The sequence below is a fragment of the Anolis sagrei genome, chromosome 2, assembly GCF_037176765.1.
Source record: "Anolis sagrei isolate rAnoSag1 chromosome 2, rAnoSag1.mat, whole genome shotgun sequence".
Classification (NCBI taxonomy): domain Eukaryota; kingdom Metazoa; phylum Chordata; class Lepidosauria; order Squamata; family Dactyloidae; genus Anolis; species Anolis sagrei.
In genome coordinates, this window is record NC_090022.1 from 2,764,574 (window position 1) to 2,779,722 (window position 15,149).

Consider the following 15,149-nt stretch of genomic DNA (forward strand, 5'->3'; position numbering starts at 1 on the left):
AGGCCCCAAAATATAATTCAATACATTTATGAAAGGTTTGGGGTTCCCTTGCCAGGTATCTCCTCCCGAGGCTTTCAGGGGCTTCCAAATGGTGGGACTCTGGGCCCTGGGTCTCTCCCCGCATCCCCTTCCTCGCCTCCTGAGCACTCAGAGCCTGGCCAGGCCACGAGAGAAGGTCTCCTGGAAAGGGAGAGGCCTCTTCTCATCCAGAGGAAATCTCAGTCCTGGTCACGGAGTCTCTGGGTTTTGCATTCACTGAGATTTCACATTCACAGCCCTTGATATTCTGCATTTTGTTGTCGAAGGCTTCCATGGCTGGAATCCCTGTGTTGCTGTGAGTCTTCTGGGCTGCGTGGCCATGTTCCAGAAGCATTCCTGCCCACGCCTCTCTATGGCAGGCATCCTCAGAGGGGTGAGGCCTGTGGGAAAGCAGGCAAGTGGGGTTCATAGATCTATGGGAAGCCAGGCTGGAAGCAGCCAGGCTTTGGACCTGCAAGGCCATTCAATGCTAATGAAGGTGGTCAATTCCAACAGACAAGAGTTCTTTCTTTCTCCCACCTGGGTATCCCTCCACAGGGATGTATGTCGACCCCACTCGCCCAGATTGCAACAGGCCTCCTTCCCAACCTCTGGGGATGCCTTCAGCCAGAGAGAGATGCAGGGAAAAGGTCAGGAGAGAGTGCTTCTGGAACCTGGCCAGGCAGCCCAGAATACCATTCATAGCAACAACCCAGGGATGCATGTTGTGCCTGTGAGAGTCTCTTCACCATTGGCCTCCCAGAGAAAGAGAGAGAGAGAAGAACCTCCCTCCCTGAGTTCCCAAGACAGCCTGTCCGGGCCCTGGCCCTTCCCTTGGCCCCCCCGGCGCCCCCCAGCCCTCCCTCCGCAGGGACCCCTCCCCAGGCTGGGCCAGGAAGGAGACAGAGGCCAGGCCCCTTCGGGAGGAGGAACTGCAGCCTAGCTCTGCCTCCCCGCCTCCTTCCTTCCTGCAGTGCGGCTCCTTTAAGGCCAAGCCCCGCCCCTCTTTGGGCACACACGCCCCCTCCCGCCATGACAGAGCCGGGCGGAAGTAGAGCTTCTGGGTGACGTCACGGCCAGGCCATTGGAGACCGAGGGAACGGGGGGGGGGGGGGAGGCCTCCGCGGGCGGAAGTGAGAGCGGCGCTTCTTCCGGTGGGGCCTAGCTGACAGAGAGGCAGCCAGGCTTCTTCCCAGGTGGATTAGTGGGATCCTCCCGCGTGGGAGTGGAAGGGGAGGGAGTGTGGGAGGAAAGGAAGGAGGGAGGAGCAGGAGACGCTTCGGGGACTCCTCCGCGGCCTGCTCGTGGATGGGCCTCTTCCTCCCGGGATTCCCTCAGAGAAGAGGAAGAGGTAGGCCCAAGGAGGGAGGGAGGCCTGTGCTGGGGAGTGGGGCTCAGTCTGGGAATCCGCCTTGGAAGGAAAGAAGGAAGGAAGGGGGGCCCCCTCCTCGGGAGGGAGGAGGAGCCAGTCGGGAATCCCCCGCCCACAAACACACCTCCAGGCAGGCAGAGAGAGAGAGAGAGAGAGAGATGGACAGGCAGGCAGGCAAGGGTGTGTGTGTGTGTGTGTGTGTGTGTCAAGGGAACTCCGGGCTGGCCACACACTCCTTTGGAAGGGGCTCCTTTCCTTCCTTCCTTCCAGAGTGGGCTTGAGGGAAGGCAGAAGGGCCCTGCGAGGGAGGCGTGGGCTACGACTGTCATTGCCGTCTCCCTCCGTTTCTTCCCTTAACTCTTCCCTTTCTTTTCCCCCTTCCTCCTTCCCTTCTTCCTCCTTTCCTTCTCTCCCTCCCTCCTTCCTTCCTTCCTTTCTTCCTTCATACCTTTCTTCCTTCTCTCACCCCTTCCTTACTTCATTCCACGCTTCATCCCTTCCTTCCTCTCTTCCTTCCTTCCTTCCTCCCTTTCTTCCTTCTCTCACCCCTTCCTTACTTCATTCCACGCTTCATCCCTTCCTTCCTCTCTTCCTTTCTTGCGCCCTTCCTTCCTCCCTTTCTTCCTTCTCTCACCCCTTCCTTACTTCATTCCACGCTTCATCCCTTCCTTCCTCTCTTCCTTTCTTGCGCCCTTCCTTCCTCCCTTTCTTCCTTCTCTCACCCCTTCCTTACTTCATTACACGCTTCATCCCTTCCTTCCTCTCTTCCTTCCTTCCTCCCTTTCTTCCCTTCTCCCCCTTCCTCCCTTAAGTGGGTTAAGGTGGTGGTTAATGCCTCCCTTCGGGAAGGCAAGATTCCAGCGAGCTTAAAACAAGCTATAATAAAACTGCTGTTGAAGAAACCATCACTGGACCCCACTAAATTCGTCAAGTATCGGCCAGTTTCCAATCTCCCCTTCTTGGGCAAAGTCTTGGAACGTGTGGTGGCCTCACAACTCCAGGTATTCTTGGTAGACACAGATTATCTAGACCCGGCACAGTCTGGCTTTAGGCCGGGACATGGTACCGAGACAGCCTTGGACGCCTTGGTGGATGATCTGCGCCGGGAGCTCGACAGGGGGAGTGTGTCCCTGTTGGTGCTGCTTGACCTCTCAGCGGCCTTCGATACCGTTGACCATGGTATTCTTCTGGGACGCCTCGCGGAGATGGGTCTTGGAGGTACTGTTCTGCAGTGGCTCCGGTCATTCCTAGAGGCTCGATCTCAGAAGGTGTTGAGGGATACCTGTTCACCCCCACAACCATTGTCTTGTGGTGTTCCTCAGGGCTCAATATTGTTTCCCATATTGTTTAACATCTACATGAAGCCGCTGGGGGAGATCAACCGGAGTTTCGGGGTACGGTGTCATCTGTACGCGGATGATGCCCAACTCTGTCACTCCTTTCCACCTGCTACTAAGGAGGCTGTCCAGGTCCTGAACTGGTGCTTGGCCGCTGTGACGGTCTGGATGAGGGCAAACAAATTGAAATTGAATCCAGACAAGACAGAGGTACTCCTGGTCAGTCGCAAGGCCGAACAGGGCATAGGGTTACAGCCTGTGTTGGATGGGGTCGCACTCCCCCTGAAGACGCAGGTTCGCAGCTTGGGTGTGACCCTGGACTCATCGCTGAGCCTGGAACCCCAGGTTTCGGTGGTGACCAGGGGAGCATTTGCACAGCTAAAGCTTGTGTGCCAGCTGCGCCCGTACCTTGGGAAGTCTGACTTGACCACGGTAGTCCACGCTCTGGTTACATCCTGTTTAGACCACTGCAACGCTCTCTACGTGGGGTTGCCTTTGAAGACAGCTCGGAAGCTCCAACTAGTCCAACGCTCGGCAGCCATGATTTTACCAGGAGCGGAGCGCAGGGAGCATACAACCCCTCTGTTGCGCCAACTCCACTGGCTACCGATCTGCTACCGGGCTCAATTCAAAGTGCTGGCATTGGCCTTTAAAGCCCTAAACGGTTCCGGCCCAAGCTACCTATCCGACCGCATCTCTGCCTATGAACCCACCAGGACTTTGAGATCTTCCAGGGAGGCCCTGCTCTCGATCCCGCCTGCCTCACAGGCACGGCTGGCGGGGACGAGAGATAGGGCCTTCTCGGTGGTGGCTCCTCGGCTGTGGAGCACCCTTCCTACGGACATTAGACTAGCACCATCTCTAATGGTATTCCGCAAAAAAGTGAAGACCTGGCTGTTTGAGCAGGCGTTCGAATAATTAGTTAATGAACACTGGAATGGAACAATGGATGACGAATCTGGAACATGTTTTTGATGATGAGACGATAGTGAATGGGTATTGTAGTAACTGTTTATTAATTGTGTAATGTGTTAGGTTGTTAACTGTTTCTATACTGTAGCACTGAATTTTTTGCTGTTCATATTTGTTGTGAACCGCTGTGAGTCGCCTTCGGGCAGAGAACGGCGGGATATAAGTAAGATAGATAAATAAATAAATAAACATGAGGAAGAACTTCCTGACTGTGAGAGCTGTTCAGCAGTGGAACTCTCTGCCCCGGAGTGTGGTGGAGGCTCCTTCTTTGGACGCTTTTAAACAGGGGCTGGATAGCCATCTGTCAGGGGTGATTTGAATGCAATATTCCTGCTTGTTGGCAGAATGGGGTTGGACTGGATAATGGCCCAGGAGGTCTCTTCCCACTCTTTGATTCTATGACAGTCAGCCTTGTTTGCGCTTCGCTCTGGGAACCATCCCTTTCCTTGAGTTCCTGAAATTTGTCCCCCATTTTGAGCCCCTTAAAGAAGGATTGAGCCAGGTTCAACCGATTCGTTTTTAAGAATTCTGTATTTAATTCAGTTCAGTATCTAGACCTTGTGGATTTGACTTGCTAGGCTCTGAATGCCACACGCACTTGAGTCTTCTCTTCATTTGCTTCATGGCTGCCAAGGAGCAGGTTTGGCTCGGCTACTTGAGAGGGGACGCTCCAGAGCCATCGTGTCTGTTGCCCTAGGTAACAGACACGAATTATTAACTCTCATTCATTCTTTCATTCACTTCCATTCAAACTATATATCATATCAAATCTGCACGTTATATTTCTTGTGACAAGCAGATGGTGAATCCTGGGTGGCATATGTTGTTCTGTGTCAGAAAGTAGAGCTGATGTGTTCTCTCCAGTGCAGTTTTCTGAATCAGCACCCCAAATAACCAAACCAAATCTAATGTTGACCAAAAACTGATTCGTAACCCTTTGGGTCCTAATGTTGGAGAGGGGTCCCTGGCCAAAGTGGCCCCTGGTCCCAAAAAAGGTTGGGAGCCACGGCACTAGACAGACGGCACAAGGGATTGCAAATGGAAGCCTAGGCAAGCCATGGGAAAGTCAAACAGGGACCCCGCAGGGATGCCCGCTCTCGCCTCTTCTATTGATAAAACATCTTACAATACTGTTAAGGGACATCAGAGGTGAGGAAATGATTTCTGGAAAAAGGATTGAACAGGAAAATATAATTTTAATATGAGAAAAGAGTAAATATAGAGAGGTCTAGAAGGTGAAGCGTATGATTTTAGCTTTCTTTGTGACGAGATTGGGAGAGACCAGAGGTCACTTACCTTCCCCCATTTTTTCTCCCCCCCCCCTTTTCAGTAAAGGATGTATAAAAAATGAGGGTGCAGATAAAAGCAGTGTTACATGGACATGAAGTCTGTATAAATATGAGCACCCACGGAAACCAGGAGGGCCTTCTCTTCTGCGGTCTCCCCATGATGGGATGCCCTCCTCTCCAAAGCCCACCTGGTGCAGAGGTTGATTCAATTCCAGACTCCAGGTCTACATTCTCATCCCTTTCCTTTCAAATGAATTACAACTCATAAACCATTAATAAGAAATGTTTAAAACAGTAATACCTAAACAATTGTGTTTCGGGAACACAAGCTCATGTATAGCGAATTTAAAGGATATCTGGGCAGGGGGGAACAAACAAATCAATCTCACCTCTGCCACCTCAAGGCAAGGGAGAATAAAATATTATAGATGACCGAATGTTCTTGGTAGTATAAGCCGCCACCACCTCAGAATTATTGGCCTGAGGAACCAAAGGTGTGAATGTGTTATAGGTAAGGGGTGTTTGAGCTCTTGATTCTTCTATGGCTTCCTCACTGGATGACTGGACTTTAAAATGGGTTTGACAGAGTGAGTTCTGAGGAAATGGATAGATTGAGGCATACACCAGTTAAAAGTTAACTAGAAATGGTTTATTGAACTTTATATTAACAACAACTCATAGAATTGAGTGGTACAGAAGCGTGATTCAGTTGCAGAAACTTGGTTACTTAAACAAATAGTTCCCCTGACAGAAAAGCTTTTAACAACTGTGAGACTCCTTAAACATACTGTTCTATCTTTAGACACAGTATCACTTGAGAACAGACTCCTGTCTGCACAGGGCAATAAGCTCCCCTATACTGTCCTTAGTATAAGGAGACAAATCTTTCTTTTACTGGCCCTAACAACACAGTAAAATCCTAGTCTTTTGTCTCAGCCTATTCCCTAAACTTAAGGCTCACTAAAAGCTCTTCCTTTTCTGTCAGATCCCTGCTCTATCTAGCTTCCTCTCCTAAAACTCACTTCTTTCCCTGTCTGATGTTAAGACACTTCTCCCTCTCTGTCAAAAGCTGACAGCTTATTTTCTTTCTCTCTACCGACTCCTCCCCCAATTGCTATCCCCAATCAGGAGTCGGCTTGACTCCTCCTCCTGCTCTGCCTGCCTTCCAAGATGACAGCCACTGTCATGCAGGCTTCGGCCCTGTCGTCTCAAAGGTAGATTTCATGACATCATGTTTTAAAGAAACACATTTTTTAAAACAGACACACCACATTGCGGAGCTGGAGGTAATCCGTGAAGCCTGGGGTGGCTGCAACACATCCACCGCTCCCCATTCATGAGCAAAGGCAGGGCGGGAAGGATGTCAGTGCCTTCGGGAGGCAGGAAGAGGAGGGCAGAGGGGCCTGCAAAGACAGGAGGGGAGGGTGGACTCAAAAGGAGAAGGCCCAAAAAGCCACGCGGAGGAAGAATCCCTGCAGCCTCAGAAAAGTTATGAGTCTGGCCTTCCAAGGAGGAGAAGAGAGTGCTTCCCCTTTGAAGTCCTGTGTCTGTTTCCTGCAGGACTCTGGAGTTTGTAGTTGAGAGAGGCCCAGGACCCCCCTGGCTGAGGATTCGAAAGGCCCCTCCCTGAACACCTGGCAGTGTAAGAAATCACACACAGAGAATCTTTGTGCCAGTTCCCTTTGTACCTGAGGAAGGATTGTTCGTAGTTGGGCAAGTGTCACCTGGCAATGGGCAGCTTCCCTCTTCCCCTTGGTTTGCTACAGCACTAGACTTCCTCTTCGTGTTCCATGAGATCTTTCTCTGTTCAACTGCTGAAGAGATTTTCCTCTCATTTCTCTGGCAGGTAACTTCGGAACAAGTTCTGCGAATAATGCCTTGTGAGAGCTTTGCCTGAGGAGTGCTGTAAGTTCAAAGTGACTTCAAGATACACAGCAATGACAACAAGAAAAAATAAGTACTAGAGAAATATTTTTGAGGCTACATTCCTGGGCAGTTAAGGGAGGAAATAAGATTTTGCTGTAGAAAGAGAGGCTTGGGAAACCAAGCAGAAGGCTACAGCAATACAAAAACTGCTGTTCAGGAGGTTATATCTGTGAACCCCTGGCATCATATTTGAATTCTAAATGTAAAAGAATGGCAAACACTCTACCTTCCTATCCTAGGTCAGACACAGGGAAGAAGTTACATCAGTGTATGGAGTGTGGAAAACAATTTGATTGCGAACGTAATCTTACTGTACATGAACGGACCCACACAGGGGAGAAGCCATATAAATGCATGGAATGTGGAAAATGCTTCAGTCAGAGTGGCCATCTACGGTCCCATCAAAGGACCCACACAGGGGAGAAGCCATATAAATGCGTGGAATGTGGAGAAAGCTTCAGTCGTGGAGATGGTCTGCGTTCCCATCAAAGGAAGCACACAGGGGAGAAGCCATATAAATGTATGGAATGTGGAAAGAGCTTCAGTCGTGGAGATAGTCTGCGTTCCCATCAAAGGAAGCACACAGGGGAGAAGCCGTATAAATGTATGAAATGTGGAGAAAGCTTCAGTGAGAGTGGCACTCTACGTTCCCATCAAAGGATCCACACAGGGGAGCAGCCATATAAATGTATGGAATGTGGAGAAAGCTTCAGTGAGAGTGGCACTCTACGTTCCCATCAAAGGACGCACACTGGGGAGAAGCCACACAAATGCGTGGAATGTGGAGAAAGCTTCAGTCGTAGAGAACGTCTGCGTTCCCATCAAAGGATCCACACAGGGGAGAAGCCATATAAATGTATGGAATGTGGAGAAAGCTTCAGTCGCAGAGACATCCTATGTTCCCATCAAAGGATCCACACAGGGGAGAAGCCATATAAATGTATGGAATGTGGAAAGAGCTTCAGTCTGAGTGGCACTCTACGGTCCCATCAAAGGACCCACACAGGGGAGAAGCCACATAAATGCGTGGAATGTGGAAAGAGCTTCAGTCAGAGTGGCTATCTACGGTCCCATCAACGGATCCACACAGGGGAGAAGCCGTATAAATGTATGGAATGTGGAAAGAGCTTCAGTCTGAGTGGCACTCTACGGTCCCATCAAAGGATCCACACAGGGGAGAAGCCACATAAATGTATGGAATGTGGAAAGTGCTTCAGTCGCAGTGGCACTCTACATTCCCACCAAATGACTCACCCAGTACAGAAGCCATAGAAGTGCATAGAATGTGGAGAAAGTTTCAGGCAGAGTAACTATCTCAATTCCTTCCAAATCTATCTACATTGCTTTCCAAGGAGCCACATAATAGAGAAGCCATATAAATGCACGGAATGTGGGAAGAGCTTTAGAGGATGTTCAGCATACAATAAACATCACTGAACTCATGCGCCGCTAGAGGAGACCTGCCTTTCAGTTTCTGAGCTCTCTTTCAAAAAATATTGGAAGGAAAGAGGAAGGCCGGCACCTGGCTCTCTCTCTCTCTCTCTCTCTCTCTACCATGGACTAGTTTGTGTGGCCTTGGTCGGCAGCTACTGGGAGCAGGTCTCACTCAGAAGGGGATTTTTCTTCGTATTGCAGCAAGCTCCTGTAGCGGGGAGCGAGGGTCCCCAAGAAATTCCAGGAGAAAGAGGAGAAGGAAGAGACAGAGACAGCTTTGCAAGTTCACAGAATTTTAATGCTTACCCGGGTAAGGGCACCTCAGCTTCAATCTGGCTGGTGAGGTACCAAATACTGATCCAAACCATCCAGTATTTATAGGCAAAATTATCCAGTTCGCACATGCGTATATACATTTGACATTTACACAATCTAATCAGTTTGTCCTCGAATCGTGGCCAAGAACATTTGTTGGCAAGAACACTTGTTGGCAAAATATTATGTTTTCCACAACTTTCCCCTTACATCATCTGACCTCGCTCCCAGACGAGTTACATTGATTTACATTGAACCATTAAACTGAATCATAACTTCATATTTCTTCACACATCATATTATATGATTCCACACATCTTCATCTCTGTATCTTTAACTCATTAAAAGCAAGCATTTCCCTTATTAATCCTCCTTAATTATCTTCCCAATACATTTGATCCATTTAAAAAGGTATATTTCATTTTGTCTGCTATTTACTTCAACTAGACAGGAGGTGGCGCTGTTATACCATATCTTCAGATGTTTGCTTCTCCTTTAGATTAATAATGATCAAAGTTGTACTTGGCAGCAACCCTTATAACCTTCCACAAATAGCTCCTGGCCTATTCAAATATTGACATAAGATTAGGCCTCCAGCCTTCCTGTCCTCCACAACATCTGTCATTTTCCCTCCCACCAGAGAATCACCACCAGAATTCCTTCTTCACTCTATTAAGAATCCCTTTTTAAGGTAAGATTTCATTAATTTCATTAAGTTATAATTATTTTTCTATTTAGCTGCTGCCACATACCCCACAAAATCTTGTGATGAAGAAAACCATTTTTCGGAGTCACACCCTTAGAGTGATTATACCACCTTATTTTCCCTGGATAACTGTTGCATCTCTTCTATCTCCAGAGTCATAAGTTGTTTCAATTGACTTCCATGTCGGGCATTTGCCGCAGTAACAATTCTTTCAATCATATTTCTTAAGCAAGCAATCACACAAGGCAGTAGGAACATGATTAGAATACCAATTATCAAGATAACAAATCCTACGACGATGAGGTCTTTTAACCATTGGAAGTTCGGCAACCAATCAGTTAACCAGCCAAAAACACTCTCTCCCTTTGGGGCGTATCCAATTCTGATGGTAGATACTACTTTCTGTATCTTATTTATATCAGATTCGATCTCTCCTGATTTGTTTATATAGTGGCAACACGTGGTATTTAGAAAAGAACATAGTCCTCCTTCTACAGACAATAGGTAGTCCAAAGCAAGTTTGTGTTGCATCAGGACCCCTGCCAAGGAATCAACTTCTGTCTGCAGAGCTCTTATTCCAGCCACAGTTTTGTTCGCCAGCCTCTCCACTTGAGCTGAGAGTCTCCGAATCTGTTTTATATTTAGAGCTACGCCCGCAGCAGGGAACAAGATGGCTCCCAGCCTTTCTCCCTCATTTAAATAAGTTTGGTCTGGATCATATCCAAGTGTTTCATCATAAGCTCTTTTCAAACGCTGTTCTTCACGCTCCCTTCTCCAAGTCACCTGGGATTGTTGTTCTGGGTATATTGTCACATCTGCTAACATCAGAGTGCCAATCGTGCACGTTCCTTCCCAAAATGGCGGTAGAATCTTTCCTGCCCATTGACCACAGATCCAATACAATCCTTGAGACAAGCCGCCCTTGGCTACCAACGATTTAGGCACTTCCTGGTGGGCTTCCACCCCTTTTACCACTTTTGCAGGATTTGATTCTCCTCTACTCTGCTGTGGCCCTTCAACAGGTGGTTCCCCCTGGCCCTGAGGCAGCCCTTTGCTAGGAGCCTTTGGTGGATCACGACCCCTGCTGGCTACTTTTGCCTGGGCCTGTTTAATGTGCGTGCCCAATTCTGGTGAAACAACTCCATCAGATCTTTTTACCCTTCTTGAGTGTTCCAAACGGGCTAAGAGGCTAATATCTTCAGACGCCTCCGTTTTGAATACATGGAGAAGGAGATTACAATTGGGATAATGACCAAGTTCTATTTGGTGTGTGTGGAGAGGGTTGTCTCTATCTTGGGTCCATCTCTCATCTTTCTCCCAAATAATGCAAGCTGGGGCCTCTGGCGAAGTCCCTGCATGTGTTACTATAGCTTGTCCTGGATCAAGTAAAGTTTCAGTCATCTCATAATTTTGAGGCCTTAAAGCGCTCCATCCCTTTTGACTTAATAATGTTCCTACCATAAGTGGCCATCCCTCACGCTGGGAAGTAGGCCCATGACTACAAATCCAACAGTCAGTAGCTTCTGTCTCATTCGCTATGTTCTGAATCATCTGGTGGAATATGTTCTGCTCCCATCCTCCCTGCACTAACTTTGGGACAATTACACTCAACATCATCAGGTAATAAGTATTCCACATTCCAAAACGAATAAGCTTTCCCCCATAAAACATGCTTATAACGGTAAGCCAACCAGATCAACCCCACAATAATCAGAAATCCCACAAATACACCCCCGTCACCAAAAAAGTCCATTTACTCTTCTTTCTTCTTGCTTCTTGCTTGATTGTAGTTTCAAAAACTAAGTCTCTCTCCTATTCAGGGCAACTTTATTCTTATGTTTTAAGTCTTTGAAGTGTATGTCTTTATTTTATTTATGTATGGTTTAATTAGTTCTTTATTCAATCATCCAACTTTTAAATTTATTTGCTGTAAGTCAGGGTCCTCTGCTGTGTAGTCTTCTCTCAAGCAGGCTTAGCTCATCCACAATTTTACTTCCTCGTACCCGTGGGGATTCATCAAGTAGCAGACCCCTTTCACTCCTGTCTCAGATGTCACACTCCCCAGGATCTTTCATCCACTTTAAATCTTCTGGTAAAACAGGGGGATACTGTAACAGGTAATTAATTAACATTTTTAAAATCTGTACTTCTTTCCTTGATGCTTAATCCTCCTCACTTCCACCTCATATTGCAACAGTTTATCTTCCTTTGCCAATTCAATTTCTTAACATTCTGAACCTTAAAAAGCATCTCAGTATTTTAGCAAAGCAACCCCACAACATTCACTCTATCACAGCTCTCCCCACAAAATCTTCTAAATTTAAATGCATCTCAAATTGTCACTACTTTCTCTCTCAGACAGTTTCACAACTAATATCAATTTTTTTCCCCAAAAGATTTTCCCAATTTCTTCTCTCCCCGTGAGGGCATTTAAGTGGCCATCTTAAATACTCTCAACACATAATTTTCCCTTTTCAATCTCACCCGGCATTTGCAAACAATCAACCTCACACAACCTCACACACCAATCTTACTCATCCCAAAACTGATTCCATACATACACTCATTTACTCTTTACTGCAATTTTCTTCTCAAAAGGGAATCTAATCATTCACTTCTCACACTTCTTTCTCACACATCTCAACAGTTTTCTTTCATTATCTTTAATCCCTCTTTACTTCTGTACTAACATTTCATCACTACTGTATGACTTTCTTTTACATTCTCATTCTCTCTTTTCCCACATGGTAATCACACACTCTGGTTCTTCTCCTGTGATTAACCATTTCGCTCTTCTGACTTACTTTTTCCTTGCTTTCTCAACATTCTCTCCACATACCTTAACTTTCTTCTTGGATGACTTTCTCTTACCCACATACTTGGTCTTTCCCCATCATATGTTCCAGGTTTTCCTTAATTATCCTTTTCTTCCTTTTATTTGAAACCTGTAAAGATTATTTCTCTCACAACACAAACAGCTACACACATTCTTTTTCTTTTTCTAATCACACACACATTCAAGTTTTCCAGAGAATGTATACAGACATTTTCCCCTTTTCCCAAAAGACAGACACATATTTCACATATTTTTCTTTTCTCTTTTCCTTTTTTTTTTTCCATTATTTTTCTCATTTCATCATCATTTCTTTTCTTTTGGCTTTTTCCCAGAAGCCTATAACCATTTGTTTCTTTTCTTTATGAACATACTGACATTTAACAAAGAGACAAAGCAAAAACAGAAACAGACATACGGTTGCAAAGCAGCTAGAAGGGACAATGCATATAGACACAGCCAGATTCCACAATACACAACACATAGGATCAACATAACAATTTTCCCTTTTCAAAGTGCACTTTTTCCCAACCTAAGAGTGCGCCTTCTGCGGCGAACGCAACACTCAGGGGGTTTTCCTTCTTGAGGTCTGCAGTACCTCTTTTGGAAAAATGTTCCCCCAAAACTGTTTCTTCAGGCATATCCACAAATGCCTATACCTTAAAAAAAGCTAGCTTTTCCCTTTTTCTGGAACTGCAGCTGATAATTCCCAATGCCCTCTCAGTCAAGGAGCCAGCGAAGGAACAGGCCAGTGGAGGCGATTTTTCTTATGGGTACCCTTTTTCGTCTCCCCTGATCCATGCCTTGTCCAGCCCTCGAGTGAGAGGCACCAGCTTCCAAAAGCTTACCTTTCCTTCTTCCTTTTCTCCAGCCCCACGTTGGGCGCCATTTTGTAGCGGGGAGCGAGGGTCCCCAAGAAATTCCAGGAGAAAGAGGAGAAGGAAGAGACAGAGACAGCTTTGCAAGTTCACAGAATTTTAATGCTTACCCGGGTAAGGGCACCTCAGCTTCAATCTGGCTGGTGAGGTACCAAATACTGATCCAAACCATCCAGTATTTATAGGCAAAATTATCCAGTTCGCACATGCGTATATACATTTGACATTTACACAATCTAATCAGTTTGTCCTCGAATCGTGGCCAAGAACATTTGTTGGCAAGAACACTTGTTGGCAAAATATTATGTTTTCCACAACTTTCCCCTTACATCATCTGACCTCGCTCCCAGACGAGTTACATTGATTTACATTGAACCATTAAACTGAATCATAACTTCATATTTCTTCACACATCATATTATATGATTCCACACATCTTCATCTCTGTATCTTTAACTCATTAAAAGCAAGCATTTCCCTTATTAATCCTCCTTAATTATCTTCCCAATACATTTGATCCATTTAAAAAGGTATATTTCATTTTGTCTGCTATTTACTTCAACTAGACAGGAGGTGGCGCTGTTATACCATATCTTCAGATGTTTGCTTCTCCTTTAGATTAATAATTATCAAAGTTGTACTTGGCAGCAACCCTTATAACCTTCCACAAATAGCTCCTGGCCTATTCAAATATTGACATAAGATTAGGCCTCCAGCCTTCCTGTCCTCCACAACATCTGTCATTTTCCCTCCCACCAGAGAATCACCACCAGAATTCCTTCTTCACTCTATTAAGAATCCCTTTTTAAGGTAAGATTTCATTAATTTCATTAAGTTATAATTATTTTTCTATTTAGCTGCTGCCACACTCCGAAGGGGTTCCCCTCGCCTCCTCCATAAGAAACCCATCACAAGCTTCTAGGGTGATCTGTGGAGGTTTGCTGAAAGGAGCAGCAGCTGAGATCTCTGGAGAAAAGGGTTCTGAAAAAGAAGAGCTCTTTGGTAGCCGAGAAGGTCATCTCTTCATACCCTCGTCTCACGTCTTGGCTCTGTTGCCCCTCGGTTAGAATTTTGGCCTCTAGCCATGTCCCTGTCACCCTTTTCTGGACTTCGTTGTATTCGGAATAGTTGATTATAAATTCTGGACTGACTTCTGGTTGAGAACTCACAGCATGTTGTGAATGAGAACTTACTGCTTAATGTTTGTTATAGATGTTTTTCTTGATTGAACAATTGATGTTTATATAGATTTTGCCCCTGGTGTTGAGACAATAATAATCTTATTGTATGTAATGTATGCATTGTGTAATTTAGTGTTATAATTGATTGAGTGATTGAACAACTTAACACATTGATCCATAGATATTGGTTGTTTTGTACTGTTTAATGGCCAAGGGTCCATGAGGAGACACAGCACATCTCCCTAACTGCAGAGAATGGAAGACAAAGAATGTAGGACTTTTTAATAACAGTACCAAAATTATAATTTGTGTAAAGAACATTAAAGACCAAATTTGTAATTTGTATCAACATGCTTTGTTTTTGTTTTTTGTCTTTGGATAAAAATTGTCTTTTTTAAAAAAAAAAATAAGGTGTGCTACATCAGTTTAAAAAGCCAGTGTGATTCGAGGCTGTCCCAATGGGAGCGTGAGGGTTTTAGTGGAAGTTTTCGTGGACTCTCTTCTAGACGTGGATCAGGCCTCCCCTGGAATCACCCTGCGTTCTGTTCTGGGCAGCACCATTCCAGCAAGATTTTGAGACGCTAGAATCTCTCCAGAGAAGGGCGATAGGGAATGGCTGAGGGAGCTGGGGATGTTTAGTTTGGAGGAGGAAAAAGGCCGAGAGGACAGGAGAGCCAATATTTGGAAGGATGTCCCATTGAGGAAAAAAGGGCCAGTTGTTCCTGCTGCTCTGGAGACTAAGATATGACACAACTGATTCACGTTGCAGGAAAGAACCTTCCACCTAAACTGTAGGAAGCATTTCCTGATGGGAAGAGCTGTTCTGCCATGGAAGCATTGTCCCATCTCAGGAGCCCCCCTTCCCAAGGCCTGGCCTTCCACCTCCTG

At 46.1% G+C, this 15,149-nt stretch overlaps 1 protein-coding gene and 1 pseudogene across 1 annotated transcript in view; both read left to right on the forward strand.

Moving 5' to 3' along the window:
• LOC137095993 (zinc finger protein ZFP2-like) overlaps positions 1–15,149 on the forward strand; it is a 146,353-nt gene that overhangs the window by 50,831 nt on the left and 80,373 nt on the right. The window lies entirely within an intron of this gene.
• On the forward strand, positions 1,224–8,994 carry LOC137095994 (zinc finger protein 665-like; annotated as a pseudogene).